This window comes from Helianthus annuus, chromosome 15 (genome assembly GCF_002127325.2).
Source record: "Helianthus annuus cultivar XRQ/B chromosome 15, HanXRQr2.0-SUNRISE, whole genome shotgun sequence".
Taxonomy (NCBI): domain Eukaryota; kingdom Viridiplantae; phylum Streptophyta; class Magnoliopsida; order Asterales; family Asteraceae; genus Helianthus; species Helianthus annuus.
In genome coordinates, this window is record NC_035447.2 from 16,370,989 (window position 1) to 16,389,442 (window position 18,454).

The 18,454-nt window shown below is 37.5% G+C and overlaps 1 long non-coding RNA gene across 1 annotated transcript; it reads right to left on the reverse strand.

Moving 5' to 3' along the window:
* Positions 1–10,896: 10,896 nt before the first annotated feature.
* Positions 10,897–14,306, reverse strand: LOC110909503. The gene is made up of 2 exons (XR_002575408.1): positions 14,137–14,306; positions 10,897–11,082 (listed from the first exon to the last, which is right to left on the reverse strand). It is a non-coding gene; the product is annotated as an uncharacterized LOC110909503 (long non-coding RNA).
* Between the last annotated feature and the right edge of the window lie 4,148 nt (positions 14,307–18,454).

Below are 18,454 nucleotides of genomic sequence, written 5' to 3' on the forward strand. Positions count from 1 at the left end.
AACCAATTCTTGAATTTCATTTCTCTTGCAATTAGATTAATTTAGTTAAATTAGATAAACTTTCAAATAACACATATTCCACAAACTCCCTGTGTTCGATACCCACTTGCCACTATCTATATAGTTGTTCTTGGGATTAAATTTGATTGTGACCACGACATCACGTCACCCATTGCAGCCCTACACTGGATAGAAAAGACTGAGGCTGTTTTAAAAATAAGCAAGTGTGCCGAAGAAGACAAGATAATGTTTGCTTCTAACATGTTTAAGGACTCAGCCTTAGAGTGGTGGAACACTATCCTCCAGTCTAGAGGAAGTGATAGTGTTTATAAAATGGAATGGGAGGAATTTAAAAACATGGTAGAAAGGAAATTATTCTCTCCCAATGAAAAGGAACATATAGCAAATAAGTTCCTGAACCTTAGAATGACCGGGGTAGACAGTAAGGGTTATACTACCACATTCTTTGAGTATGCTAGAATAGTACCAACCCTTGCATCACCTGAACCGGTATTAATCTCCTGTTACATCTGGGGATTAATTGGAGAAATTAGGCATGTAGTCAAGGCAGCTAGACCTCAAACCATAGAAGAAGCTGTAGAACTAGCAAATACCTTGACAGATGAATTAGTCTGTACTAGAGAAGAAGATCAGAGGAGAAACCTAACCCAAAGGCTTACCTAAGAATTCCGTTTTGGGAATTCCAACTGTAGGAATGTAGGTTCTACCTCTGCACCATACTGCAAGGCCTGCAAGAAGAAGCATTCGGGAAAATGCTCCACTTACTGCAATTTCTGCAAAGTACCAGGACACAAGGAAGAAACCTGCAGAAGGAAACCTACTAATGGACCGTGCTTCAACTGTGGAGAAAAAGGCCACATCTAGCCAAATTGTCCAAAATTGGCTCCAGTTGTGAACAACAAGAACACTAAAAATGCTAGAGCATTTGTTCTGACTGCGGATGAAGCCAAAATGATTCCGGACGTAATAGCCGGTACGTTTTTAGTTAATGATGTTTTTGCTAAAGTATTATTTGACTTTGGTGCAAACCAAAGTTTTATTAATACTTCATTTTGCAAATTTCTCAATCAACCATTAACTAAACTCTCCCAAGAATGTCTAGTAGAGACAGCAAATGGGGAAACGGTTAGGATTTCTGATATCTTGCAGCGAGCAAGAATAGAGTTTTTGAATCAAAAATTTATTGCAAACCTTTACCCAATGAATCTGGCAGGATTTGATATTGTATTAGGAATGGACTGGTTAATAGCCAATAAAGCCAATATTTTATGTGATCAAAAGTCAATCCAAGTAAATTCACCAAGAGGTGAAATGATCATAATTAAAGGAGATAAACCATTTAGATCCATGAAATTCATCTCTATGATGAAAACTGCAAGTTGTATAAGAAAAGGATCTATAGTGTATTTGATTTCCACAATCACTAACACTAAAGGAAAAGAACTAAAAGACATTCCAGTATTGTCTCAGTTTTCAGATGTATTTCCAGAAGAGTTGCCAGGACTACCGCCAGACAGAGAAGTTGAATTCAGAATCCATCTGCTACCAGGGACAACACCAATTGACAAAGCACCTTACCATTTGGCACCAGCAGAAATGCAGGAACTGAAGAAACAATTAGACGAATTGTTGGAAAAAGGATTCATACAGCCAAGCTCATCGCCATGGGGAGCACCTATTTTATTCGTCAAAAAGAAGGACGGATCAATGCGTATGTGCATTGACTACCGTGAATTGAACAAGGTCACGATTAAGAACCGGTACCCATTACCAAGAATCGATGATATGTTCGATCAACTACAAGGAGCTCGATTTTTCTCTAAAATTGATTTAAGATCAGGATATCATCAACTAAAGGTACAGGAAGAGGACATTCCTAAAACCGCATTTAGAACAAGGTATGGCCATTATGAATTTACTGTCATGCCATTTGGTTTAACCAATGCCCCAGCCGCATTTATGGACATGATGAACCGAATATGTAAGCCATATTTGGATAAATTCATAATTGTCTTCATAGATGATATTCTAATTTACTCTAAGAATAAAGAGGATCATGCAAAGCATTTGCACTTACTTTAAGTCTATTAAGAAAGGAAAATCTTTATGCTAAGTTTTCAAAGTGCGCGTTTTGGTTAGAACAGGTACAGTTTCTTGGACACTTAGTCGATCATGAAGGAATTCATGTGGATCCAGCAAAGATCGAGGCGATTACCAAATGGAAAACCCCTGAATTGCCAACCGAGGTTAGAAGTTTCTTAGGATTGGCCGGTTATTATAGAAGATTTATTCGAGATTTTTCTAGAATAGCCATTCCCTTAACTAAGCTAACATGTAAATCCATTAAGTTTGAATGGGGACCAAAACAAGAGGAAGCCTTTAGAATTCTTAAGCAAAGATTAACCAACGCACCCATACTAGCGTTACTAGAAGGAACTGAAGACTTTGAAGTCTATTGTGACGCTTCTAAGTTAGGTTATGGATGTGTATTAATCCAACGTCAAAAGGTTATAGCTTACGCATCTAGACAACTTAAGAATCATGAAGAGAATTATTCAACACATGATCTAGAATTAGGAGCCATAATTTTTGCCCTTAAGATTTGGAGACATTACCATTATGGTAGTAAGTTTACCATATTCACTGATCATAAGAGCTTAAGGTATGTTTTTGGGCAAAAAGAGCTGAATATGAGACAAAGACGTTGGATGGAGATACTTAGTGATTATGATTGTAATATCTCCAAAATAATACTATTCAGTTTAAATGATACGTCCCATACCATATCCAAAATAATACAATATATTATTACAGATAACAACTAGTCAATTAATTCTATTCTGACAACTCAGATTTTATATAAAACAAATAAATACTGTTCAAATGCTCCTAAAGACCCAGCCTGACAAGATCTACAGACAACTATGCTCTAGTTTCTTGTTCCTGACAGACAATTATTTGTTGGGGGACTCTAGAGCTTTATTCTAGCCTCGCTTTCCTAGCAAATAAACACCTTAAACACATGTCACATACGTTAAAATAAAGTCAATACATATAATGTAAAGGCGAGCATACAAGTTTGATAATAACATAATAGAGTTCGAATAGTTTACGCATAACCAGCACGTACACAGAGGAAAACGAAGCATGTTAATTATCGACATGGATCTATCGACACCAGTGACTGCGGGTTGACTGTCCGAGACAGTTCACAATACATGATTACCACCGTAATCCATGCAAGTAATTGTCCTTAACAACCCCCGTGTGAACGGGTGCTGAGTCCAAACTATAGTACTACGTCGTTAAGGCAGGTAGACAGCATTCCACGTGTAAACAAAATCAACAAGCATTCATTTAGTCACGTAATACATGCATATTGGTTAGCGTTCAAATAGTTTGAGTAGTGTGATCGATTGTGTTTTGATATAAGTAACGTATGTAACACCCAAAAGTGCTAAAAGCAAAAAGGGATCGAGTATACTCACAGCGATTGATTTGTGGATTGAAGGGAGCGCTTGAGAGTAGGGTTAGCCTGAACAGTTCGATAGCAAAACGATGAGTAACGCGTAAAACGGAAACAAGGGTTGATGGGTCGAACAGCCTGGTCGATCGGACTGCAGGTTCGATCGGACAGGTTGTCCGTTCGGTTAGACAATCCGTTCGGACAGTCTGTTCGATCGGCCGGTAGGCTCGATCGGCTGGACTGTTCGAGTGGATTGTTTCTTCCTTTGTGTAGGATGTGTTTGTGTATGGTCGTTTGACCTTTCAAAGTTTTCGTTGTAGCATTTGAGAACAATGAAGTGTTCTTACCTTTCAGGTCGATCGATCGAACAACCTGTTCGATCGGCCGGCTTAACCGATCGGTTAGACACTTCTGGTTGGGTTCTCAATGAGATGTCACCTGATCGGATGGCATGTTCGATCGGGCGGCACTTCAATACGACGAACGAGTTGAAAATCGATTAAGGGTTGAAGCATAGTATCTCATGATCCGAGGAGTAATGTTTACCAATCAGTCGTTCGGTCGGACATCACTTCGTTCAATACAATACTTCATGAAATTGTCAAAGTGTGGGCCATATGCTAGCCGATCGGCTGGCCTGGTCGATCGGCTGACATGTCCGATCGGCCAGGCTGTTCATTCGAACATCCTGTCCGATCGGTCAGCTTTCTGACCTGGTCGGCCTTTTCGTCTAACACTTGGCTGTTATGATAGTTTTGACATTATATCGAGGCATTTTCACATCGAGCTGAACCATAACACTTTCGTTCTTACTTGTTTCCCCTGCTCGGACAGGAATTACCCAAATCCGGCCGGTGAACGGTTCAGAACGGTAGTTTAGCGTTTAACCCGAAATTGGTGAATCTCGTAGATAGAATCCGAATCTTGAACCACACAACTGTTAGAATGGTTAGTGTGTTGGTTCAAGCTCCGTTTCTTCCGGTTTTGAAAGCATTGAGTGCAAAAGAGTTGAAAGAAAGTTGGAATCCTTCTTTCAATCCTTTACACCATGTAAATGTTCAGATCTGTGATAGATCTTAGCTTGTTTATGTGGAAATCGGTTAGATCCAAGCTATTCATGGTGGAATGAGGCCAAAACATGATGTTCTTGAAGAACACCATGATGACATCATCCTAAAATGCTTAGATCTTGATGATTTCACGGTTAGAAATCAAGATTTGAAAGATAGAAAGGTGTAGGAGTGTATATTGATCAAGAAAGTACAAGATTTAGGATGAAAACTTACCGGAATCGAGAGAAATCTGAGAAAAGAAGGGGAGCACGAGCTGGTCGGTCAGTGAGTTTCCAAAAGTGGAAAGAATGACAATGACAGCCCTATTTATAGACTTCCCAAAGAGGAAAGGGCTGGCCGATCGGCCAGGCATCCCGATCGGACAGCCTGCTCGATCGGACAGTCCGTCCGATCGGCTGGGCTGTTCGATCGGCTGACAGCCTGATCGATCAACCGCCTGTTCCGAGCGTTCGGGGTGATGATTTTTGACGTTTCGATTTCGATTGAAGACGATACGAGTACGATAGAGTTTCCTATTCAAATTACTTTCAGTCCTAACCACTATATCTACATACAAGCATTTATATCTCGTATAACCTCTTTTCCACTAACTACCATGGTTCGATTTGATTGCATTCGATTGAGTTTCGAGTTTCGATTCGAGTTTCGATTGATTCGATTGAATACCACACAAAACATAAAGTAAACACGCACAGGTAACACATAAGGCACACACACAAGTAATATACACCAAATTCGCATGGTTCGAGTTTTGAGTTTGATGATTGTTCGATCGGTTTGATTACTGATTAGTTAGCTTTATCGCATTGTTACTTCCTACTATTCACAGTCGTAAATCGGTTCGCGTCGATAGATATTCGATTACTTCGATTCTTTCTTGATTTCAACACTTACTCCACATAATACAAATAAAACATAAAATAGACTAATTACAGTCAAGGAAGTCAAAGTTGACTTGGACTTTGACTTTGACTTTGACTCTGACTTTGACATTCGAAAACATGGGGTGTTACAAACACATAACAAGAAAATACAATTATGCACGTATTTTCATTATTTATTTCCTAACACTTCGAATTTTGATGTCAGTAGAACACTTCTGTGGCTGAATCAGTGGCATAGCTCTGATACCACCTTCTGTCACGACCACCGATCCCTAGTTCCCGGGAACGGGCGGCCGCGAGCCAGTTTCGGTGGTATCACGTTATTTGTTCAGTTTGGCAGCGGAAATTTTCATCAGGACCGTAGTTAGGAAATATTTAATCAGAGTAAAATACCACATTTTCATTACATTAAACACATGGGTAAGACCCAAGTTTTCAGTACACACAATTTCATAGGAATAAATCCTATTTTTATTTCAGAAATCTATTTCTTTTAGGTAACTTTATTGCCACTTTTCCAAGCCTTCAGTGCTGTCCAGCTGGCTTCTATTTGGCTTTCACATTTTGTTACCTGAAATGCGTTTTAAAAATATTTTGTCAGTGGGAAATACTGGTGAGTGAATCCCAGTTTAATCAAGTTTAAATAAAAGGTCGCATTGAACAGTATTGAGGGCGCACCCGCAATTACATTTGTTTCCAAGTTATATCAATTACCATCACACGGTACTGTCATTCCGACTTATGGTCATGTTACTCCTTTACCAGGTGGTAACAAATTTTGTATACAAAACCCCAAATTTACCATCTGTAATTGTATTCTTACAAATACTCAATAACTGCTATTCGCATGGAAAAGTATTTAAGGTTTTGTAAAACAGTTCACAAAATAGGTTTACAAAAAGAAGATTACTCACGTTGATGTTTTAGGATTTTCAGTAAGGATTTCCTGGGAATATTCTATAAATTACACAAATGCACGTGTGTTAGTATAATAACTCATTTTAAAATTAGTAATACCATCCCCGAGACGGCATTCCAACGACTATGTCGGGCAGAACCACGACAGCCGTTACGGAATCCTAGATCAATCGGGCAGAGTATCTAATACGTCTCCAGGGGTTATAATACTTACATCGTAGCAGAACCTCGCTATTTAGGGGGGTGTTAGACTCGGTATAATGCCCACTATTTAATTTTGAGAGAAAGGAAAGAAAGTTTGAACGATCGGAACTGAAGGCCGATGCTCACAATTTATAGGGTTGTAATCCGACTTTCTCGCGGCCCGCGTAAATATACGCAAGGGCTTACGCGGCTCGCGTAGCATAGGGTTCTAGGCGTAGCTGATCCGGGTCATCACGTAGGTTCAACAGGTGTTGGGCCACGTGGCGGCCCAGGGTTTCGCCATATATCACTTTGTCGCGGCCGGCGTAAGGTTGAGGTGTGGCTTACGCGGTCCGCCTCAACTTAAAATTCAACGAAATCAAATTTGGCCTATATACCGCCCGTGTGAAGTTGGGGTGGGGTCCTACGCGGCCCGCCTCAACTTGATTTTTCTTATTTTTAATTATTTTTAAATGTTATATTATATTTCGGGCTCGGTTTTCACATACGGGATGTATTTAAAGACATATTGGGACATTTTAAAATATATTAGAGTGTCGGAAAAATTATAAGGGTGTCGGTTCACGTTAGGGTTGTTATAAACGTACTTTGTGACTAGTAAACTGTTTGGTGTTCATCACTGATGAATTGACATCGAACAGAAAAGAAATCGAAAATGAAATACGTAAAATGTTCCCTTTCGTGCGAAAGGGATACCCTCTCGCACGAAATGGGTCTCCTTCCGTACGACAAGTGTCTGTTTTGTCGTAAAACGTTTGTTTGATCCATTCAAAACAGATCATTTCTTGGTGGAAATTAACCCTAATGCAAACCCTTAACTATGGACTGAGTTGAGGGTCTGATGGGTACCAGATTCCACTAAACTTGTACAAAATTTAAAATAAAACGTATGAGCAAGTTGTAAAAACATCAAAGTTTGTAAATCTTGGTCTGAATCTCATATGTGGTGAGGTTTCAACATCAGTTTGCCTAAGCAAACTCGTGAAAACCATCCATAAAGAAATGGAATTAAAATGCAAGAATATGTAAGGAAAATTATAGAAAATCGGTACTAAAGCTTCTGATCGTGTGAGAGGAATTTTCAGAGCGTTTTGGAGAGTGTCAAGTGAAATGAGCAAGCAAAATGAGTGAAGTAGTGCACCTATTTATAGGTGCAGGGTGAATTTGGGGCGACAGAGAGGTTGGGGCAACAGGGCCCTTTCGCACGAAAAGGGCCTTTCGTGCGAGAGGCCCTTCCCTTCCTCTCGAAAGTTCGAGTTCGATTACGTTGTGCGTTTTATCCGGTTTTACATGTAACGAGTATAAATGTGTATTGTACAGGAATAAAAAATGCATAATGGTGTTTAAAACATTGATTTTGAGTATGAATATGCAAACAAGCCTAATACGAATAACATGAATGTGAATAAAATACTTGAATTTTCATTATGATCAATAGTCTCGGATTACAAAGTTGAAATGAAATAGAATACAACATGAGTACAAGTTTCTTAAAATAGAAATAGAACAATACTTTCTAAATAAGGAAGGTACAAGTATGCGAAGCGTTACAAGAATCTCCAACATTTAACTAGGGGTGTTCAACGAAGCGAGTAAAGAATTTTCGAATTAATCTAATCAAATTTTTTGAATTTTTGTTTTTATTACCTAATTAGTACTCGATTCCAATTTGATTTAGATTTGATTTATTCGATTCAATCTAATTCGTATTTGAAACTCATATTCGAATAAATTCGATTTTATACAAGTTCACCCTAAATAGTAAATTATTTTACTTTATTATAAAACTACTAGAAACTAATTATTTTAACATCAAAATTAATAAATGAGATATGAATTTAGAAATAAGTAGTAGGGATGAGCATGGTACCGGTACCATACTGAACAGGTACCGAAAATACTGATACCGAAATTCGTCAAAACTGGGTACCTGTACCGAAATGTTCGGTACGGTACGGGACCGTTACGGTACCTGTATTTGAAGGTAAAAATTGGTATTTTACCAGTACCGTACTAAACCGGTACTGGTACCGAAAGTACCGATACCGAAATGCCAAAAAGTGGGTACTGGTACCGAAAAAATCGGTACGGAAAATTCGGTACCGGTAGCCAGTGTCAAATGCTCATCCCTAATAAGTAGTATAAGCTATTTGTCATTTGGGCTTGGTAATGTTATGAATAATGGACTTATTACTTATGGAGATAATCTATAATTTGGCCCAAAAGTAGAAGTTATATGCGCATGTATGTACATATATATATGTATAAATTGAGTTAGAATTGAAAATTATAAATTCGTATTCGATTTGAATTCGATTACTGGACTCGAATAAGAATAGAATCGAATTTGATTTTTTTTTAAATTCAATACACACCATGATAATCGAATCCAAATCGAGTCGAATTTCAAGTATTTCGAATTCGAATCGAACTCTGAACACCCTTACATTTGGTGTTAGGCTAATGTTTTCTCTTCTTCTCTTAACTCAAAGGATAAGAGAAAAAGGCTGTAAAAAACTGACTTACTCTAAGTCTCGGTTTTGACTGCTTGTACATTAGTATTTACCATGCGAGAAAAGTAATGTCGAAACATTGTTAAAATAAGTAGGTCACAATGAGGAAATCACAATTATACAAAACTTCATATTTTAATGGTTGAAGAGGAAAAAAAAACCTTTAAGTAGGTTTGATATTTTATACGTTTGTGCTTCAGTGACTTATACATTATTAATCACAAGTCAGTGTTGAATAAAATTTACACGTAGATAAAAATGTGCATGTCATAATGGTACATCCAAAGTTTAATAAAACCATGTTAAGAGAAAAAAAGAGTTGTGAGTGAGGCATGAGTCATAATGTGGTTAGTTTAAAAAAAAACAAATGAAAAAAGTATAGGGTTTTAAGGGTAAGTGTAGTTAAACATTGAGGGGGCATATTTTAACTTTCAAGCAAATCCATATAAACTATCTAACAATTTATGTGATCATTTAAACAAACAAACAAACCTAACTCGCATGGTAACATCTATGGTTATGAAGACTGCGTATGTGATAATATACAGCGGTTTCTATTTGTACCTTTGCGATGTCGAGGAAGAACAGAAGAAGTTACTTGAAGAAAGTTTAGAAAGCAAGTTTTTGTGCATCAAACCAATTCATGATACATATTATATTGTTACTCCCTATTTTCCAGGTAAAACTACGGATACGAGCATTCTGGCATTTATGGAACACGATTTCAGTATGGTGATCGGAGCGACAAAAAATTTCTTTGATAATAAGATCGTACACAGTAGATTCAATTAAGGGGCGGTTAATGTATAATGGAATAAACAAATGGAGTCTTAAGTGACATTAATGTATGATTACATAAAGGGGAGCTCAGATAGTAGTGAGGAGGCTTCAAAGAGATTCCTGACACGATAAACCGCATTTAAAAAATGAGGTGAAGTTGTTCACTTACTTCACCATCGTAAGAGTAAATTATAAAAATCGTCCTTTATGTGTGTCACTTATTGCAAATGGTGTCATTTGTCTTCAATAATTACAGAAAACGTACTCGATGTTTACAAACCCTTGCAAGTTATGTCCTTCAGCCCAAACTAAGTTAATTTTTGTGGTTAAATATGAATAAATGGACCCCACATGACGGTATTTTTGTGGTTAAATCTGACCAAGTAAACCCCACATGAGAGTAAAATGACCAAAATACCCTCATGTGGGGTCTATTTGGTCAGATTTAACCATAAAAAATTAACAGAGTTAGTGTTAAAGGACATAACTTGCAAGGGTTTGCAAAGATCAAGTACGTTTTCTGTAATTATTGAAGATAAAGGACACAGTTTGCAATAACTGACATACATAAAGGACGATTTTTGTAATTTACTCCCATTGTAATTTAGTTGGGTTGCTTAGTTTTTGCTTTGAAAGAACCGAGAGACTCATCATATATGAGTTTTTGTGAAATTCAAGCCTAGATAAGTTTTTATTTGGCAATTAATTGAAGTTCTTCTAATGCATTAATAAAGTTTTTTTTCTTATACATATAACATTTGGATTTGTAGATATGAATAAGAGAGCACTTTTCGATTAGGATATACAAGGTACACCATAATAGAAGGTGAGGACTACTTTACCTCCATAACAATAATAAACCATCGTGATCTCTCGAAGCTAGTAACATTTTGTTAAATGCCCAAATAAAACTGAGTCATATATTTTGACATGACAAGGTTGGTTAACCTTAAGGAAACTTAAGGCTATACAAGTAGGGTTGTTAGGACCTAGTAAGTATCCTAACGCCCCGAACCAAGGTAACCTCACCAGTTGGATCATTACGACATGGCATAGTTCTTAAATTGATAATGTTATTAAATTGAAGCGGAAATTCTCAAGTACAAATTACATCAAAACACCAAGTCTTTAAATAAAAGCTCAAATATGGCCGATACGATGCCATTTGGGGGGGGGGGGTTTAGCCTTCCATCCATGTCGAGGACGTCCTATCAAGCATCAACCTTCAATTTACCAAACATCCATTCAAAAAAGTCTGCTACGCTGAGTGATTCTAAGATTTAATAAAACAAGGAAGCAAGTGTTTATAAACTTTAACTATATTCTTTAAAACACTTTTATTTAACATTAGTAATGCACGCTAGTCATCAATGTCAGTAAACATCACTTGTGAAGTAAACTTCACAGTTTAACTGCCTGGACTGAACAAACAGGCATACCACAGTATAAGGCCACGTCCATGCTACGTTGTCGCGCTCACAGGTTATAACATCAGTAACAATAACGTCAATACATTTTCGTTAATTCACCAACTCGTCAATCGTCAAATCGCTAAACATTAAATCATTAATCAGTTAACCTTTTTAAAACTTCAAATAAACATCGATAAGCAATCAACTTGCTATCAATCAATATTAAGCACATATCATTAGTCAATCAAGTACTTTGGCTCATAAATCTTTTGAGGTTACATGCATATCAACCCAAAGAGTTTATAGCTATAAAATGGGCATTAAGAACTCAGTGTGCAAGCATCAAACTTAACCTAATCCAATCAGCAAGGGGTTTTATGGAGCGTTTTCTAAAATGGGTGTAGTGTGGATGTGGGTATTATGTTAAAAGGAAGAATGCATGTGATTGCGCAAGAAAAGAAGAATGCATGTGATTGGCCAAAGAATTGGAAGTTGGGTGTTGAATATAGCACGCTCCAGCCCAAAATCTTCAAACCAACGCACATAGGGGCGGAACTACCGGCGTGGTGGGGGAGTTTATTTGTAAAAAACGCCTAAAAGAGGCACGACTACGGATGGTCTAAGAGAAACTACATAGTTTCGTTTTTACTGCAGAAAACCCTAACTTTGATGGGCGAACTTCCATTTCAATCCATGTTTTACGTCAAGATTTCAAGGTTAATGTTGGAAAAGTGTAGAAAACACAAGATCTCGTTATTTTACTCATAAAACATTAAAAGCATGTAACTTTTTATGTGAAACTTACCAAAAACGAGTACTTAACCGAACCGGGCATGTTTCTTGCAAAAACAGAGTAGCAAACGCCTGTCTAGATCCTCAAACTTGCTTCCAATCATTGAGTAAATGTTTTCTAGTGTTTTCAATTTGCATTATTCTTAAAGTCAAGCCAACACACCATGTTTCTTCACTTTCACTCTCTCTCTCTCTATAAAACATTTTTGGAAACTGGAGAATGGAGTGATGATTCCCTTTTATAGTAGTTCTATGCCCTAATGGGCTTTTCTTTATCTTTTCTTTTTGGGGCTAACCTCAATTAAGTCATAATTAACTACTTATTCATTATTTTATTTTATTTTAAAAGACAAAGCTTACTTTACACCGTTTATTTAGGGTGGTAGGGGCGGGTTCGGAAAAGTGATTGGGGAAGGGGGTTTGTCGCGTGGCATAACGCAGCTGGAACCCTTTCGGTAATCGGTGATTGTTTTCAACGATGAGTAGCCCCCGAGTGGGAATATTCAAAAAAATAGTTGTTAGCCACATGGGGAGCACCCCTAGTGTTTGAGTGCAAAATGAGAAGTGGAGAGGGGAGTTGACATGGAATGTGTTGATTGACTAGGTGAAGAGTTTACCACTTCCCATGTGTTTGAGCACCCTTCCACCTTTAAATAAACACTCTTTGCCGATGTTTGAACCTGTAGTTGTTTCTATAAGAGACATGTGTCTCTACCAAGTAAGTTACCCTAGATTGGTTATTCATTATTTAATTCATCACTAAAATACCATAACTAAACCTTCCACGTTGATATTTATTTCCATCAATACATTTTACTATGTTTTCAGGTGTTACAAAGTATACAACCTTTGAACGTAGGTAATTAAATAATTAGTTAGGGGCTGTTTGTTTACCACTTAATGAGGCTCTTAATGGTTCAGAGCTCTTACTGGTTCAGTACTTAATGGTTCAGACTGTTTGTTTCACGAGCAGATGTCTGAATGGTTCAGACATTTGTCTCTGAATGGTTAAGACCTCTAATCTGAATTGGTCAGACATTTGCCTGGATTAAGCATTATACAAGCTCTTAATGGTTCATACATCTTACTGGTTCAGCACTTGATGATTCAAACATCTTACTGGTTCAGCACTTAACCAGATGTTGCCAAACAACCCCTTAGTTTCACACTGAAAAAATCATAATTTAACATGGATTTATTCACTTAATATTATTTATAGTGGTTATATAGCATCACAATATGTTATGCATGACTATTTCTCAGTGAAATTAGACGTCTTTAGCTTTAGAGTGTTGGCATTAAATATGATAAATGGGTCAATGAAAGTTAAACGATGATAGTGTTTTTCTTTTCATTTAATATAACATTAGAAAAACTTTATTGTTCTCTTTTGGGCTTGGAGAAGTTGGCGAGATGGAAGATTATCAAATCTTATAGACCGTATACTGTTAAATAGACCAACTTCATTAACCAACATCGTCAGAAGCATTTACATAACGTTATTATGTGTGCAAAAACATGACACACATAGACTAGCCATGTATGAGAGTAACCAATAGGGTTGTGGTCCTTCAGCAAAGGCAAAGTCTTTAAACACCTTGGAAGTGGAAGGTCTTGGTCTCTTGGGTTCAAGTCCCACAAACATTAGGGTTTTAAAAGAAATTCGTCGTTCAATAAAAAGCCATATATGAGAGTAAATATGAGTTTAGGGAACGCGTTTATTAAAGTAAATGCACACGCACACACATTTGCATATATTATTTATTAAACGAGAGAGTTATTGAAGAAAACCTGAGTGCGTCTCCCAGTTGAGATAAAGGCAGTTAACGTAGGGTGTTCAAAACTATCAATATTCGAAAATCTGATCTGAATTATCCGAATTAATAACATCTATATGGGTGATTATCAATTTCATAGTTTACATCACTATCTCATCAAACTTTTAACTAGGGTTCCCTCCTAGACATGGTTTCAACATAACAACACTCATGCATTCAACATTCAAGCATGAATTTCAATTACGAGTGTTTATCAAAAATTCAAGATAACACAAAATGAGGAAATTGAACATACCTTGTCATCCCCTAAGGTTGGTGATCACGATTTTATTAAAAGCCCCAATTTTTAGCTTGATTTGTCTTCGATTTCGTTGAATTCTTGTGAGTTTAGGCTTGAAGGGAGCTCCTTCTTGGCTCTGTGGTTTTGGTCGACCAAAACACACTTAAGTGTGTGTTTTGTGTCTTTTTTTTTTTTGTTTTAAATAACATAAATTTCAAGTTTACCACATTTAGTCCTTCAATTTTAGTTGGTTATTAAGTAGGCCACAACATACTTAATTCCAAAAATATTTCTTTTTACTAACTAGATTAAATACTCCTAGTTAACTTAGTGGGTTCGGGAAAATTATAACCCACTTTATTTTAAGTCCCGTTAACTCGGGCCTCTTGTACAGTTTATTTTCTTTTTAATTATCATTAGGATTATTTATTTTAAAACCTAATATTTACCGGGTTAATTTCCTTTACCAATAACGGCATTTTACCCGTTCATTATTACTAACGTGGTTTGATTACCAAACCCGTTTTCGGGGTATCTAGAATTTGAGGCAGATCCATCATTCATGTTGCTGAAATGAGCGTTGCAGCGGCTTCTACGGAGCTTGAACGGAAACTTGGTGGGGGCCAGACTCTAAAAATCCAAATCGGTGGGGGCCGAACTCTTAAAAATCCAATATTTTCAACTACAAAAAACAAAATTTCAGAAATCTTCGTTAAAATTAACACAACGCACGAAAAATCAGCGGGGGTCAGGGCACCCCGGGCCTCTATAATCCTCCGCCCATGTTGCGTGCTGCATATAACACTCTGGTATATAACACCATCAGTCGACAACTTATAAAGCAAAGCAGTCGCAAATCATACACAACCACATGAGGCATGAAGGAAAAATTCCTTCAAATCATTATTCATTATGAAACAATTTTAATTTTTTAAGCATGCTTTCTGTCCACACACACTCAACCTATAACCTATGTCTACTTCATGATATAATAAGAAAAAAAAGGCTAATCTTTTAGTCAGTACAATCAATTGAAATATTACCAATTTGGCGTTGAACCCTTTTACGTCTTAACTTATGCAATGTAGAACAAGGGAGAATGAAAGTCGAATTGTAACCATTATCTCTCTTCTTGGAGCTTCTTTGATAGTATAATATTATGGCTTCAAGTCTGCAACTTCTCATGATGGAAGCACCAGCTGTAAGAACGAATAAAGAACAAATAACCTTCAGTTTTTAATATGTATTCTTTAAATTAGTGAATACAAGATTACATAGAAAAAAGTCATCATATGCATCCTTCCATATAATATAAACAAAGGGGAATCCAATATTTGATAAATTTATTATTTTTATATATCTATAGTTCAATAATTTACTTACTAAACAAATAGCAATGCACCTTGGGAATCTTGCATGATTGCTCAAGGCTCAAGCTACATCACACGTTTCATCACTATGAAAAGTAAAAAATGCTCCCAGCAAAGCCATATTCGACATTATGCATGCTTTCTATTTTAAAACATGGTACAATTATATAGTAATTTAAAACACTTCACTGAAAACAAAAGAGGTAAAAGAAGTTAACCTGTGTTCTTTGGAAAACACTTTACATCAGAGTTGCGGAATTCATTCGATATAGGTGTAAAAGGAAGTTGGTGCAGAACCTGCAAGCAAATCAATGAATTAAAAAAGCTGAAGAATTATGTGAATTGTCGATAAGAACCTCTTTGTAGACCAATTGCATAAGCATGAACACGTATACTTTAGTTCGTTTAAAACTGAGCCTAAAAGACATATAGAATTTTCAATCCAGAACATCACCAAAGAAGCTGCGACCAACTCAATGAGCAGCTTTCTACTCATTTTTTTGTGATTCGCTACAGTCGATTCAGCTCCTAATTCCCCAAAACTTAACAAAACCAAACCCATAAATGAAACACATATGTTAGAACACTTAGTTGAAACTACCTGCAGTGAAGTCAGCCATTTGGAGATTGACCAAAATTTTTCCGGAACCCTAACGGCCATCGTCGGAGGCGGCAAGATGCCTAAATACCCTGTGCGACAAAGTTTAAATATTGTTCGAGAAAACAAACATCAACAACAAACACTACAAAAATGATACGTAACAACGGCATCACCACATAAAAACCATCGACATTAGCATCAAAACCCTGATTACTAAATATCTAAAGGTGAATTTCAAACTTAGAATATAACAACCCTCCTAAAAATATTTTGGACACCCGAAATGTCCTAAAATATACCCCGTACGTGAAAACCAGACCCGGAATAGCCCTACACTTAGAAAAATCAACAAAAAATGAGTTTGGCAGTCTCTCGCGGGCCGCGACGGAGACCACTTGGTCTGTCGTGGGGTGCGACAGCCTGATCCTTATCCGGAAACGTGGCGTGCCACGTGGCACGTGACTCAGCAGGCCTACCCCCTTAACTTAGCAAAGCTATAGACGACACGTGGTCGCTCGCGGGCCGCGAAGGCCCTAGCCTTCTCTTTCGCGGGCCGCGACCAAGTGGTCGATCAGCCAATATAAAGGGGGCCGAGCTCATTTGAATCCTCGTTCAGTTTTCTGATTCTCTCTCAATTCTCTAGTAGTAGAAATTCTGCCCAAGTATAATACCCACTATTTAGCTAAGCTTTGCCTCATTGTAAGTACTATAACCCTGCTATTACCCTACACGGTCGATTTAGAATTTCGTAATGCATGTCGGCTCTGCTTGACTCAGTCATTGGAATTCTGTTCCGTGTGTACACCCGATTGATTTAAAATTTTCGTAATGCATGTCGGCTCTGCCCGACTCAGTCATTGGAATTTCTGTCTCGAGTTATACGGTTAAATTGAATTGGGTTATTTTACTAACACGTGTGCATTATTTGATTTAATAGATAATAACCAGGAGATTCTCAGGAAGCCTTAGTATTATCTAAACTTGCAATGTGAGTACATTCTCTTTTTATAAAAATCTCAATTGTTTAAATTATACTTAACAGTAATTAAGTATTTGTAAGTCTACAATTACTGCCGGTATGTTGGGGTTTTGTATACAAAGTTTGTGAGACGTTACCATTGTACAAAGAGTTAGCCAATAAGTAATATGACCCACAAGTCGGGTTGACAGTACCGATTGGGTAATTGATTAGATCAAGCAAATGTAATTGCGGGTTGCCCTGTCACACCCCGATATTTCCACATATTACCGGTGGGCCCGGTGGGGAGTATCGTGACGTAGTTGATATCATCATAGACAATTAACACAATATTATGGCACAGCGGAAGGCTTGGTAGATAATTACTATTACAAACAATAATGTCCGAGAGTTCGAAATAAAAGAATATACAGACTGGTTGTAATAGAGATCCACAGGCGGATCATGAAAACAAATACAAGAAACTGAATTAAACAGACTTCAGGCATCTAAGGATTTGCAAGATCCTCTTATTTGACACCAAGTAGCTCCAGCCTAATTTCGAGAGGTACCTGTCACTTAGTCTTTGGAAAATACGTCAGTTTTCACTGGTAAATACAATTAACCGACTCATTTGAAAAGAGTTTATGAAAATTGATTTAGGCGCACAAGGCACAAATCATTTATAACTTGGGACAATTTTTATTAAAATCTTGTATACAAATTTACATGTTTGTCATACAAATGGGGCCGGTTTGGAAGCCGGTCATGATTAACGGACTCACCACTATAAAACCCACAAAGGAGTTATCCCCAACATGTGGGTTATTTAGCATTTGCATCTGTCAGGTGTATGCCTACACCCCGTGCATAGGTCGTGGCCACTTACAAATGAAATAAGCCGAGGATATCCAGGACACGATCGTATTAACCCCCAATGTTTATGTTATCAAACAAAACAGATTAAAACGAGTTACGTAATTTATTAATCACAATTCGATTAAATGATTCCATACCCGACCAAGATGTATTATTATACCGTATCCCAAGCCCGTATAAGGTATAATAAGTTAAAAATATTTACCTGAGCATGGATGTGATCATCCAAGAGATCCATCCAATTGCGCCTCTGCTGAAACAACCTTTCAGCAGGGGGAGGGATAACGAAAAGAACTCATGACAGTTGCTGAGCTCAGTCATCCGGGAGCCCTGAGTTAAGTTCCATCGGGGGCATGTGGGAGATCAGCACATGCAGGATTGTGGGTATCCCAGGACCCACCTTGAACATGTTCATATTCTGGACTATGGTGAGTCCCAGAAGCACCACCCCCTCCGAAGCCCCGGACAACCTTGGTGTAGATGGTATGGTGGGGAGTAGCCTCACTCGATTCCATTTCAACATCA